This window comes from Pieris napi, chromosome 10, assembly GCF_905475465.1.
Source record: "Pieris napi chromosome 10, ilPieNapi1.2, whole genome shotgun sequence".
Taxonomy (NCBI): Eukaryota; Metazoa; Arthropoda; class Insecta; order Lepidoptera; family Pieridae; genus Pieris; species Pieris napi.
Genome location: NC_062243.1, coordinates 12,447,975 through 12,463,736, shown reverse-complemented (window position 1 = coordinate 12,463,736; position 15,762 = coordinate 12,447,975).

Sequence of the window (15,762 nt, the reverse complement as noted above, 5' to 3'; positions counted from 1 at the left end):
AACACGAAGGTTTCAGTAGAACCAACCTTAAGCGGTGACATAATGGAGACCCAAGAAATTGTAATAAGTTAGTATGGATCTACGCTTTATTCAATCTAACCTGAACCACTGTGCAAGTGCTCAAGACCTTTTAATTCAGAGTTTGACACAGTGGATCGTTAATATAGGGATTGTTTCAGAACCATACATGGTTCCAGATAAAAACAACTGGGTCGGTGACCGTGATGGTCTTGTTGCGGTTTTTATAAATGATGTCAACTTGCTGTCAGTTGCTTCTACAATGCAGGGTAGAGGTTGCGTTGCTTTAAAAATTGGCAGAATTGCAGTTATTGGTGTTTATTTTTCCCCAAATAAAACGCTTGCTGAATTTGAAACGTTTTTGTCCGAACTGGGCTGTCTGGTTTCATGGTGTCGACCCCTCGATCTTATAGTCGCTGGAGATTTCAATGCTAAATCTACAGTGTGGGGGTCTCCAGTATCTGACGAACGTGGTGACGCTTTGTTGGATTGGCTAGCAACTCAAAATTTAGTGTCACTGAATCGGGGTAATGTTCAGACTTGTGTACGTATGAATGGTGGCTCTATTGTGGACGTTACTTTTTCAAGTCCTGCTCTTGCAAGTCGTGTTTATGGATGGAGGGTGTTGTCAGAAGTTGAAACTTTATCGGACCACAAGTACATTCGTTTTGATATCCTCGATTCCACTGTAAGCTTACCGGGTCCTGCTCCATCTGAGATAGGTCCTAGATGGTCCCGAAAATATCTAGACAAAGATGCGCTTACCGAGGTATCCTTAGTAGAAGCTTGGAATCCCAAACCTTCAAATTTTACAATTGATTCTGAGGTAGAATGGTTTAGGGACTCACTGACTCGTATCAGTAACGTTGCTATGCCCCGGATCGGTCCCATCTCACCCAAGCAAAGCGTCTATTGGTGGTCATCTGAACTAGCCCGACTACGAATGGAGTGTGTTAAGGCGCGTCGCCGTTACACGCGTTTTAGAAGAAGGCATCTCAGTTATCGTGATCCGGACGAAGTGGCAAGTTTATATACTTCTTATCAAGAAGCAAAAAGGGCTCTTCGGTTGGAAATAGCTGAAGCAAAGGATAGGGCATGGAAGGAGCTCCTGAACTCTTTGGATCGTGACCCTTGGGGGCGACCGTACAATATTGTCATGAGTAAACTCCGTCCCTGGAGGCCGCCGCTAACATCCACAATGGAGCCGACGTTTCTGGGGATGGTTGTTACATCGTTGTTTCCTTGTGATTCTACTCCTTTTATTAATGTTGACTTCGATCATTCAGAAGATATTCCTGAGGTGTCAGAGGGTGAGTTAGGGGCTGGTGTTTTTAAAATTCAAAACAAAAAAACCGCTCCTGGTCCAGATGGATTGCATGGAACGGTTTGGGCGCAATCTCTTAATAATGGCTTATTTAACAGATTTCGAGATCTCCTTTCTGATCTTTTGAGGAAAGGCATATTCCCTAATAGCTGGAAAGTTGGACAATTGCTTCTTCTTAGGAAGTTCGGGAAACCGGTAGATTCACCTTCGGCCTATCGACCTATTGTTTTACTTCCTGAGGTGGGCAAACTGTTTGAGCGAATAATTGTCTCGCGCCTCGAGAAGCATCTTCAGACTATTGGTCCAAATCTGTCTGATACTCAATTCGGTTTTCGGCGTGCTCGCTCTACAATTGACGCTTTAGCTAAGTTAAGGGACTTGTGCGAAGAAACTGTCTCTGGGGGTGGGGTTGTGTTGGCGGTTTCGCTAGATATTGCGAATGCGTTCAATACTATTCCCTGGAGAGCGATTATGGATGGTCTCCTTTATCATGGTGTGCCTGTGTACTTACGTCATGTAGTAGGAACTTATCTCTCTGATCGATCGATCATTTATCCAAGTCGGGAAGGTTGGAGATGCTATCAGGTTCGATGTGGAGTTCCACAGGGGTCTGTTCTTGGGCCCCTTTTGTGGAACATTGGATTTGATGCAGTCCTTCGAGGTAGACTGATGCCAGGAGTAGGTTTAATATGTTATGCGGATGATACACTTGTGACGGCCAAGGGATGTAATTATCAGGAGGCGAGTTTGTTAGTTACTGCTGGAGTGGAAGAAGTAGTGACTCGTATAAGACAACTTGGTCTTCGAGTCGCTCTACAAAAATCAGATGTCATATGTTTCGCTAGGAGGTCACCACCTAGAGGCGCTGAGATAATAGTGGATGGTGTTCATATGGCATTAAAGTCGACGTTGAAATACCTCGGGTTGGTTCTTGACGCCCGATGGACTTTCAAGGCTCATTTTGCTGCCCTGGAACCCAAGCTTGATTCAACTGCAATGGCATTGGGGCGTATAATGCCAAATATCGGTGGGCCAGGCGGGGGCTGTAGGCTCCTTTATGCTGGAGTGGTGCGTGCAAAGGCGCTTTATGGGTGTCCGATATGGGCAGATAAGTTGTCTTTTTACAACAAGGCTTTACTGAGACGGTCACAGCGTAAAGTTGCCATAAGAATTGCTAGGGCATACCGTACCGTATCCTGTGACGCGGCATGTGTCATAGCCGCCACTCCGCCTTGGCATTTGGAAGCTTTGGCTTTGGGTGAAATTTTTTGGAGACGAGCTGAAGCCAGGAGTGGTGGTTTTGACCCACCTCTGGAGGTAGTCAAGGTCTGGAAGGAGGAGTATCGCCGCCTAATTTTGCTAGAATGGAGGGATGAGTTAAGTGAATGTCGGTTTGGTTTACAAACCGTTGATCTTATTCGTCCCTTCTTGAAACACTGGGTGGACCGACGGTGGGGATCGCTTTCCTATCGGCTCGTTCAGGTTCTCTCTGGGCATGGATGCTTTGGGAGTTACCTGCATCGAATCGTTGGGAGAGAGGCGACACCTGCTTGTCATCATTGTGACTGTAGAGAGGATACGGTGAGGCACACTGTTGAGGAGTGTCCGGCTTGGGACGGCTTTCGCTCGGTCCTTGCTGATAGCATTGTTGGCAATCTGTCACTTCCACTAATTATCCAAAGAATGGTGGAAGCTGACAATGACGGCCCATGGAATGCCTTCAAGGCTTTTTGTGAGGCCGTCATGACTGAGAAAGAGAATGCGGAGCGTCAGCGCGAAAACAATTCTGATGCTCCGCCGGTAAGAAAACGACGACTGGGGCAGCGACGCCGTGCTTTCGCACGTCTGCCCTAAGTTAAGATGCTGATGATTTGTTCGTGGGAGGAGTCACGTTGATATTGTGGCATTCGCGTTTGGCGGGGGTAAGGATAGGGCACAGCTGTTACCTGCCTCCGCCCTTTGGCGAGCCGAAGGCATCCGTCAGGTTTTAGTGGGTAGGTGTGTAAATATTATGTCTGAGTCCCACATAATCCCTGCTGGAGTAAAATTCAGCAGGGATATGCGTAAAAGCATTTCCTGACGTAAAAAAAAAAAAAAAAAAATAAGTGTGCAGCGGTAGTCGCGTGCAGCAGTCCAGTTTATTAATAAGTGACAATATAAAACATAACAAGACCATAGCAACGCCAACTTTAAATAACGAACTATGACGATATAATATGTATGCAAATTACCAAAGAGTTTCCTCTAATACACCCCCTTGATTTGCATACACATTTAACAACAAATATGTACTAAATAGTCATTACAAAAATATACAGACATGCAATCTTAATCTACACCTAACATTGAGATGCAGCGGTAATGTTTCTGTCTTTGTAAAGCTTTTGTTAGCACATCCGCCGCCATCTCCTCGGTAGACACATACGATAATTGTATGTCAGTATTCTCCCTTAAAACACTTCTTATAAAATAATATTGAATATCGAAATGTTTAGTTCGGGCGTGGAAGACTGGATCCTCCGATAGAAATAAGGCACCTTGATTATCGCAGTACAACACTATGTTCCCGAAATCGCGCAACCCTATCTCTTTCATAAGACTATTCAGGTAAACTGCCTCTTTTATCGCCAAATTTAAACTAATATATTCGGCTTCGCACGTTGAAGTTGCTACGCATTTCTGTTTCTGGGATTTCCATGAAATCGCAGCCCCTCCTAACAAAAAAGCATACCCGGAGTATGACTTCCTATCTATAGGACAATTTGCCCAGTCAGCATCCGAATAACCAATTAAGCTCTTACCTGTTTTTCGATAAATCAGTCCATAATCGGCTGTCCTCTTAAGATAACGAAGTAATCTTTTCACCGCATTCCACTGTATCTGTCCAGGATTATCACAAAACGCTGCTAATCTTGTCACGGCGTGTGTGATATCCGGACGAGTTCCTGCTGAAAGATAAATCAAGCTTCCGATTAATTCTCTATATGGACATTCCTTCTCCAGCGGAATTTGTGAACCATCGGGTCTAAAATTCACCTCCATCGGCGTGGTCACTGTTTCTTTACAATTCTCCATGCCGAATTTTATCATCAAATCATTAATATATTTTTGTTGTGACAGTTTCGTGGCATACTCATTTTTGACAATGTCAATGCCTAAAATATATTTCGCCAGTCCATAGTCTTTTAAATCAAACTCTTTGGAAAGTTCATCTTTGAAAGATTGTATGAGACCTTTATTGCGTGAAACTATCAGTAAATCATCAACATAAACCGCTAAGTATATAGACGTATCAATGGAGTTACCGTCCAAATAGTAGAGACACGGTTCCTTCAAAGACTGTTTAAAATGCATTGACTTCAATTTATTGTCAAGTCTTTTGTTCCATTGACGTCCAGCTTGTTTCAAGCCATACAGTGATTTCTTCAATCGACATACATCTCCACCTGTCTTCAGATCATTTAACATCTTACGAGCTTGCTCTTTTAAGCTTTCGTCTCTTTCTTCTTTAATAATTCTACCTAAGCACTCTGTCAACAATTCTGGAACCTCCATATAAATTTCCTCGTCAAGATATCCATTCAGATATGCAGTATTGATATCCAACTGGTGTATCTCCATGTCTAATTCAACCGCGAGCGCTGTAAGCAGTCTTACCGTGTCTAGTCGGACGACAGGTGAAAAAGTGTTTCGGTAATCGATGCCATATCGTTGACTGTAGCCCTTGGCTACCAACCGTGCTTTCTTCTTCTCGGTTTTGTCAACGTTAAGCTTCGTTGTCAATACATATCGGCATCCTACCGCTTTTCGATTTCTCGGCTTTTGAACAATTTCCCATGTTTCATTTTTTACAAGACTTTTGACCTCTGACAATATTGCTTCCTCCCATAGAGCACGTTCAGCGCTACTTAGGGCATCCCCTAAGGAAGTTTCCACAGTCAACGCAACATCCTCAGGTAAAGTTTCTTCTGCACGGCCATTATTATCATTGGGTATCATTTTATAGACCTTCTTAGGTCGGCCAACTTGGCCTTTCTGAAGTTTTGGTCTTCCGGGACCTCTCTTATACGTTACCTCTGTATCAGCTTGCGCTATTTCACTATCTTCCTCATGACATAGAGAAGGTGAACCAAGGGGTGAATCAGTCGTCTCCACGATCATTTCTCGAGTTCCTGAATAAGATGTACTTGGTATTACGTCCACCTCTACATATTTCGGCTTCGGTGTATCAACATCAGCAGAAAATTGATCTAGCTGAAAAGGATCATGAGTAATTGCCGATTTCCTGTCATCATTAGTATCGAGCCTCGTCTTGCAGAATTTCACATCCCTAGCTATAATGGTTTTATGGTCTACTGGTATCCATACCTTATATCCCTTTTGGTTCATTGGATATCCAATAAATATTCCATTGACACTTCTGGCAGCAAATTTGTCCTTGGTTGGACTCTTGTCTAGAACATAAACTTCAGCTCCAAACTTCTGAAGATACTCAATCTTCACTGGAGAGCCAAACCACTTCTCGTACGGAATTGTACCACCCAAACTACTCGTGGGACAACGATTCCTAATATGACATGCCACCAATACAGCATCTCCCCAAAAACCTGCTGAGAGATTAGATGAAAGTAACATACACCTAGCCATTTCAACTAATGTCCTGTTCATTCGTTCTGCTACGCCATTCTGCTGTGGGGTTTGAGGTATAGTCAGTCTTCTTATTATCCCCTCTTGTTTCAGGAATTGATCAAACTTATTATTACAGTATTCTCCACCGTTATCAGTTTGTAAATACTTTATTCTCTTAGCGGTAAGGTTCTCAACATAGCTCTTGTATTCTTTGAAACATTCCAGAACACCACTCTTACTCTTCAGTAAGTAAACTTCGCACCATCTAGTACAATCGTCAATAAACGTGACAAAATATTTTGCACCACCGACAGTTTCATTTCGAATTGGCCCAACTACATCGGAATGGATGATGGACAGTTTTTCGTCACATGGTCCACTCGACTTGGAAAATGGGAAAGAAGTCATCTTACCCTGCACACAATACTTACAGTCGTATAAAATATTTATATTTGACATATCAACTTTAATGCCCACATGACCTAATACTTTTATTAAATCCTTCACATTTAAGTGACCTAAACGTTCGTGCCAGGATAGTAAATCGTTCTTAGTTTCGGAAATCGCAGAAACAGAAGCATGGCCCTCCCGCATATAATAAAGGTTGTTTTTTCGATCTGCTATGAACTTAATATTCCCTTCAGAATCGGTTACATAAGCTGAATCTTTCTTAAAAGTTACATTAAAACCTTTGCTTGTAATTTTAGATACGGAAATTAAGTTGCATCGCAAATCGGGAACATATAAAGTGTCTGATAGTTTTATCGGAACCTCCCCATTCAAACTCACAGTTCCTTTACCTTTTGCAAATGTACTCACATTGGTGGCCAAACTTAACTTACTACTGCAATTTGTCAAGGTGTCAAATTTTCCTTTCGATCTACAAAGGTGCGATGTACACCCACTATCTATGAGCCAGTTTCCTCCACATCCCGAACCAATCACTCCGTTACACTCTGAAACAGATAGAACACATGAGTTAAAATTCTCACTAGCACCTAACTCACTAACACATTTTGAGTCCTGCCTTGTTCCTTTACACGGGCATTCCGAAGCTTTATGCCCAAATTTATGACATCTGTAACATTTAAATTTAAACGCTTGATCCGGTTTATAATTCTGCGGATTTTTAGATGTAGAACTCTTCGTGGTTTTTCTCCTAGCGAACATTGCTGACGACCCCCTCTCTGTCTCCTTCCTTTGCTGTCGCCTAGAGGCATCTTCTTCAAGAATTTTAACTTTCAAAGAATTCGGGTCTGGCAATGAATCTCTAGTCTCCATCGCACATCTAAAGTTCTCATAACTTGGGGGCAGACTATAGAGTAAAATAATAGATGCAAGATCATTATTTATATTTATGTCCATGTCTAGTAACTTTTCTTTGGCTTCAAAGAAGCTTAACAGATATTCACGCATGTCGTCCTCCTCACACATCTTGTGTAATATGAGCTGCTTTAACAGTGTCGCTTTCTTAGCGGGACCCGAAGACGCGAAGATGCTTTCTAATTTGAACCAACATTCTCGCGACGTACTCGTCCCCTTAATGTGTCGTAGCTCACCTGGACTAATTGAGAGAATAATCTCCGCTCTCGCCTTTGCATCCGCCGCTTCCCAAAGCAACGCCTCTGCTGGCTCAGCTGGCTTCTTAATGCTACCATCCACATAGCCCCACACATCGCTCTTGATCAATAGAGCATGGGCCTGGATTCGCCATGAGTCGTAATTATCACGGCTTAGTAATTCTATCCGCACACTCGCCATCGTTACTAAGTTAAGCACTCTAGTTCCCCCTTTTTTTTTTATTAATTTACTAGACTATGACTGGGCCCATAACCTTTGTTGGGTTATAAGTGTGCAGCGGTAGTCGCGTGCAGCAGTCCAGTTTATTAATAAGTGACAATATAAAACATAACAAGACCATAGCAACGCCAACTTTAAATAACGAACTATGACGATATAATATGTATGCAAATTACCAAAGAGTTTCCTCTAATAAAAATAAGTCTGTGGCGCTACCAACTTTTTAGGTCTGGGCCTCAGGTTTCTGTATCTGTTTCATCGTCATTTGTAAACATAATAGGCAAGTAGGTGATCCGCCTCTTGTGCCTGACACATGCCGTTAACTTTTTTGGGTCTGGGCCTCAGGTTTCAGTATCTTTTTCATGATTGTGTGAAGAACAATAACGTCACGTTATCAAAAACATTTAAATGTTTTGTGATACACATAATAAATGTTTTATTTTAAATTTTATACGAGATATCTTTCCACGAAAGTAATTGAGATCTTAACCATAATTATCTTCACGTAAAAGCATTAAAAACAATGTCCTAACTATGATAACATATTATTCAAATGATAAATGTTGAACAGGTATTCGTTTTTGATAGTTCAAAAACACACACTAGGCCCGCTATATCCCGAATATTCGTCCAAGCAGTAGTTTCGAGGACAGATAAGAATCAAATGGATGTTGTTTTGGTGCATGCAGCTTTGTCGGCTGCAAAACATATGCACGCGGCAACAAATAGTGTCAGCGCCTGACACAGCCTGAGAAATTACGGATTTTAGATTACGATGTTGTGTGTCTTATCGAGGAATATATTTGAACTACTCTTACGTTGCTTTTATAAACATTATATATGTACTAGCAATTTTGCAAAAGAATCTTTTTATGTTAAAGAGGTTATCAGAAAATTATTAAATATAGAATTATATATAATTTAACTACATCCTGGGAGATGTAAGAAAAAATATTATTGTCACAAATTATTTAATATTTATATCTCATTCTACTCTAGTTAAATAAACAATTGGCATGAACAAATGTTCTAGACAATTTTTCCGACCAAAAATGTGAATATTATTTTCATGGTATTTCAACAATATTCCTCATAGGAATTCTCATTTGAGCGAAACATTTAACGGTTTTAATTTGCGCGGACGTGTCGCCACATGGCGCATTTTATTTAATTTAAGGGCAAAAACATATTTTAAGCCCGATTAAAACCGACGCATGCGAAGTGCAATGATTTCGTACAATATTATATTAAATATTTCTGGTAATACTGCGGTTACCTGCGACAAGCACTTGTGGTGTAATTTCAAAGAGATTTTTGTAAATAATTGCTTTTGTATTGTATTCCGGTTTTTAATGTGCGTACATTTCAACGTTAAAAGAATCGCAGTGGAGTTTTATTCATGGAAATTAAAAGTGCTGGTCGCCGGACGCTCCAGCTCACTCGGCTCAGCTCGCTTTCATGTTTTTACATTACGAAATGAAATTTAGTTTCTTCTTTCACGTAAATTCTCTAATCTTAATACTATTTCATATTTCACGTTGAAAGAGACTTTGCTGTACTTTATTTAACAAATATCAAAGTAAGTTTTGACTCGACATTAGCCGTATATTTGTGTTGACGTAATAGTCATGAAAGCGTATTTTGGCACTGCGATAAGGAAATGACTCTAAGGAAACAAACGACCGTGTCGGCGAATAGTGTCGCAGGAGCGGGAGCGGGGGCGGCGGAAGTAGCGGACTTAAAAGTTGTTAGTTTGTTAGAACACCTTTGCACTGTTTCCTGTATCATAATGTTGCCAATAAAATTATTGTAACATTACTTTAAACTCCCAGTAGCTTGGCTTATCACATCTAACATTATTCAATGAGAAAGTTCTGGATTTAAATCCTTAGTAAAGAAAAATGTTCAGCTTATTTAAATAACCTCCTTAGTTACTCTATATTGTCAGTTTCATGCTGCTCAAATAATTAATAACTTTGGCAGCATTCTTAAAGTAAATTTATTTATATAGGTCATAACATCGTTAAGTTGCTTTTTAGTTCACTATCGACATATTTATATGCTCGCAGAGTGAATTCACAGTAGCGATATTGTATATATTATGTGTTTAATATTATATATATACTTTATCATATTTTACTTTATGTTTCTCGACATTATCGTATTGGCATAGTCTGTAATGATAATGTATGTATTTCTGTAATAAATAAATAAATAAATAGAAAATAGTTAATAATAACGATTTTTTGGCTCATCTGAGCACACCGCTGGTTCTGCGACCCAAAAATTGTCTTGGTCTCTAAAATGAGAACTTTTCAGCTTTCCTGTGCTAAATGCTGGCTTTCAGCTGCAGTAGGTCCTTCTCTACTCTGTCTAGTCTCTACTACCTACTGGTCTCCACTAGGCCAGCTCATGTACACCTCCTTCAGAGCCCGATCTTGGCCCATGCACGCAACGTACCTTTAATGTAAAGCTGGGCTACCAACTCTACTATTTCGGCAGTTTTTCGGACTCTCCATGACCCGTGTCGGAACCAGAATTTTGCGTTCAGCAACCAGCTGCTTGTTTCAAATACATGTTATTATTCATTGTTATCTTATCTAAATATAGTGTTTATGCTAATGTATAAAGGATATTGTGTGGCTACATATCTAATGCAAACGTATCTCTAAAATCAGCAAAATTTTCCTAATCCCGTCTGCAAAAACCAATCTAGGAGTTCAGGCACTTCTCTTTCGAATTCTTTGAGATTATAACGGATTAAACAGTACTTATACGGAGCTGGATATATTCGGTAGTGGGCTGATCAATTTTAAGAAAAGCATTGTTAAGTGCCTATCTCGTACCTAATCCGCTGTTTTGCTGGTAATTTTTTTCTGCTTAAGAATAATTTCTATATTTTAATTGTACTTTTTACTATATTGTAACATTTATGTTTACTTAAATTGTCATAAATTTTACATAAGAGTTTGTAACTAATACCGTAGATATAGTATTATGTACAGTGTGGTAAACTTGAATAAATAAACACACACAACATAGCAATGGACTAACAAATTGAGTAGTAGTATTTATAAGCTAGGATTAGATCGATAACTATTCTATATTTGAAGGCTTTCATTTCAGTTACACGACGAACACGATACTGTATTGTCTCAAAATAGCCTTCGAGGAACGAAGAGCGCCCATTGAAATCACAATGTATGAAAGTGCAGAAGCGATTTGTCAAGGGAATGAATTTCAACAAAGGACGTATTTGAATGGCAATGTTGGGCCGTTTTAATTTCATAAGTCGTTTATCATAATCAAGGGGGATGTCCACAACCCATATCACTGTCCACGATGAAGGTTCAAGCCGTGGACTGCGGACATTCGCGTGTCTTTATTGCTATTTCTTTGCTTAAATGTTATTTGAATTAGCGCTCACACTATCCGCCGGCGATGATTAAAGATGATTTGTTTTGTTTTGACAATGTTACTAGGAAATACATTACTTGGAAACTATGTATTATTTTTACCATCCATATCATCTTGACATCCTTCGTTCCACAACTGAGCGTTTTCTAATGCAGTTTTTGCCGCGCACCGCCACTATGTGGAAGCAGCTGCCCACTGCAGTGTTTCCGAACCAATACTACTTAGGGTCTTTCAAGAAAAGAGCATACCAATTTTTTAAAGGCTGGCAACGCACTTGCGAGCCTTCTGGCAGTGAGTGTCCATGGACGGCGGTATCACTTAACATCAGGTGAGCCTCCTATTACATAAAAAAAATACAGTTTGGGAATTTATTTAAGATTCAATGCCGTTATACCTAAAGCGCTAAATCACGAAGACCCACACTTCACACACCATCACACATCACAGCCGAATTAGGTTTTACTTAGTTAAATGTTTTAAATATTTTTACCTTTTGTAAATGCTTCAACCGTATTTTAATTTTTTATTTTTGAAATGTATTTTTTGTAATATAAATAAATAAAAACTAAGTTAACATTCCAATTCACGTACTTTATCTCCTTCTGAAAAATTGTCACACCTTGAAGAATATAGACAAATCGGTGCTTCAGTAAAACGAGTATAATATGACACCAATTCACACAAAATTGTAAAGAGAATTTTTAACTTTCCATCAGTTTTATAACATTGTAATTTTCATAGATATTAAAGCAAACACTATAAGCATAAATTGGGTTAAAACTTTGTGCACAATTATTCCTTTAGTTCCGAGCAAAACAATATCTCTGGAACAGGTCAGCTCGAAGTTGGCACTCGGTAGTTAGTAAACAGAGCTAGTTGACGTTTCTAATCTAATATGCTCGATTCGGCATTTGATGTCCGGCGGGCTGCAATCTTCGACCTATTGCGCTGGTGATTGTGGAGCCCCGCCCTCAGCCTGTGTACAACAGGTAAGGTTGGTGTCCAGTTAGATATAGCTTCTAATAGCTTAGTAGTTCATAGCCAGTTACAATTACAAGAGTACCTAGTTTTACGCCGGCTTTTTCTCTCGGCCTACACCCTCTGTCTTCTTTGCCGATGAGTAGGGATGCCTACAAATTCAAATTTAATGACGTGGAATAAGTGATAATTATGTTCCATAATAAACATATATTTTTATTTTATGAACATAATTCTTGTGGAGAACTATTAAAAATTAATTTAAATTCACTCTGCAGTCTTGGGATATGGGTCACATATCTTATAGTTATCAACAAACTATAACTAACTAATTATTATTAATACTTATGACAATTACAATTTACGATATATAAGTATCACTGAATGATGATTTAATAATTATATTTTGAACTGCCATTTATATGAGCTTTGAAATCTTTAATCTACTTTAATTTTCTATCTTCTAATCATACCTCAAAAAAGCTTTATGGTAAACAAAAGGAATGTTTATTACGCGCTCCGTAAACGGCTCAATTTGCTTACAGAATTTTCTTAGTTTTATAAGCGCGACGGCTGTCGAAATCATTGGAGTTAAAACCCGAGAGTAATACGTAGACAGTCGTTGAGTGTCTTAGCATATTTTCATTTTATGCCATAATTTTGACTGTGCGAGTCATACGGATTTATAGTACAGTTTATATACTGCATACAATAGAAATTTTTAAGTTTTTAGCGCAAAGAGCTTGCTATGTAATATGTAATCTGTATCTGTTTCATTGATTTGTAATTCGATTAAGTGATAAGTTCTAGTATTTGCTAACCAGAAATGCTTACACTGGAAATCGAAAGACTTTAAATAGATATTCCGTACATCCGTTATGCGGACTAAAGAATCATATTTATTTTTATTAACGTGACATAAATTACGATTTTTAATTAATTCTGGATTTATTATCTTATGTTTCTAGAAACTATTATATTTTCATACAGCTACAGTTGAAGGTACATTGGTCATCATTCAAGCAACTGATAGTTCTAATATTTTGTTGCCAGGTGGTGAACCGTGTTATTCTCAACTCTAAGTACGTACACTTGCCCGTTCGGTCAATACAAAAATTTGTGAGCACCATTCATCTACATAATAATTTAGTTATCTGCTGCATTGTTTTTTTATAACACTATGCGTCTATTTTTTTTTAGTATACTAGTTTTTTGTTCATGGTATTCATTTATTATTCATTTACGATGTACCAAACATGGTATTCACATATAATTATCAAATCAATATATTAAAAATATTGTAAAAACTACCTTTTGGAAGTAGCATAAATAACTTGTTATTTGAACTATCAAAAGTACCTTTTTAATACGACCTTATTGAAATAAATGATTTGACTTTGACTTTGAAATCTACGATTTACGCCAGGCACACTTAGCTTAAAGAATATCAAGAACTATGTCAGTTAGCTACATGAATAAATGATATCTCATTTTTGTTTCACAGAAGCATTGAAGTTCAGAAATAAGTTGCAATAATAATCAAGGTACCTTGTGTACAACCATAGTTTAGATAACTCTTTCTAGCTTAGAATGTAGCAAGCAAATCATAATTGCCGTCACACTCTTATTTACGAGTGGACTTCAGACCTACACTCAACTGACATAGACGAATAACAACTAACATGACCTTTATAGTGAAATATACAAATGACTCAGTAATATGTTACCCAGAATGTAGTTAAGGCTTCAACATGGCTGCGACGGATCAATTTACCTCATTTGCATCGTTACTGCATTCAATTTGACAATATCGATAGTGCTTTGAAGTTCGCAGAAACGATTCTAAGTTAGCATTGCATTTTACTGCAATTTATGAATGCGTTATGATCGACTTATTGTATTGATTTATTCGAATGGACGTAGTTCAAACGGTTCTTGTTTGTTTTTGAATATCTGATTCACCTTTAGTGTATTTTACCATAATTTATGTGGTTAAATCATTTTCGACGACATGAGTCGGTCATAATGTTATGGTTTGAAAGGACACTAAGTACACCAGCTTAATCGGCCGTTGATGATGTATTCTGCTTTTTTTAGGTAAACGAGTGATTACATTATCACCAAGCCCTATAATAGGCGTAAATTGGATTGTGTATTCTAGTTTAGATCTGATTTGGACACATAGTCCTTACCCTGGTTGGTTGTGCGCCCGTTGCTTGCGATAATTTCCACGACAAGCAAACGTAAATACGTAAAATTATTCAAATAAAACCTAAACATAACAATCAAATATTTATAATTACCTGTGGGTTATTTTTATTATTATTATGTATATTATTTATAGTCAATTAAAACTTAATACAAAGATAATGATACCAAATTTAAAAGGTATTGTCCCTCTAACGCTGGCAGCATTTCCTCTCTGTATATACTTATTGGTTGAGCGAGGAAAGCACCAGCTCTGAGGTCACCGGTGTAGTACAATATTAATATTTAGATATTTACGAAGTATATATGTATCATTATTTACCGTACTGACTAAAGCAAGAAATAAAAGTAACGTTTTAGGCATTTTAGACTTGATAAACATTGTAAGGACTTATTACGCGTAAAAACTAATGTAAAATATTATATTTACTACATGATATTTGGGATATATTGATATGAGAATCTATTTACGATACAGGTAGAAAAGTTTAGTTGAATCCTAAACAATATAGCGTGAACCCTACGGGGTAGGCTTAGCCGTACAAAATTGGAGTAATAAAAGAGAAATGCTTGAAAGTTTCGCAATAAAGCCAACGTATCGACTGTTTAGAAGTAAAGAGTTCTAAAGTAAAATGTTATATGTACATAAGTCTAGTTAAACTTCCTACTGTTTCGATTATAAATACGTTCTTAACATGCATATACTAAATAGATTTGTATAAAACAAATTTTGTATCAATATCAATATTCTTTGATAACGAAACAAAATTTGTTATATTGCATTTATTGATTAACTTAACACTTCTTTGCCAAATTACAAATTTAAAGAATCCTTTTTAATAAAGACAAAAAGACTTAGCTAACATAGATGCGTAAAGTAATCCAAATAAAATAATAATAGCAAAATAGCATAACCATGTTTTATTGTAAACTCGCTTTCGACAGTTTCGGCCGTCAGTCGAGAAAAGTTAATCCTAAAAAAGATTTTTTTATACATGTGTCTTTAATAAGTAATCATGGAACATTACGAGCTAGCCTAACTTAAGACTAATAATTAATTTAAGTCTAACCTACTTACAGTCTCTATTAAAGGGAAGACACTCTGTTCTTGTGTTCAATTAAAAAAAAGCTTGACAGTTTTTCTTGCTAACTTTTCTTTTATTCATCAAACCATAGACCATGGATTACCTAATTAAGGTTAAAAAAATGCTTATACTACTTACTTTATATATTATAACAGTACGTTTGCTTCGCTCATTAAGTATGTAGCACCGTAACCAATAGACAAATTAGGGGGCTCGCAAAAGTAGCGTTGTTGTTTTTCGAGTATTCCACGTGAGAAATAATTACATGCCGACTGTGACGTATGAACGCCATTTAACCCGGGC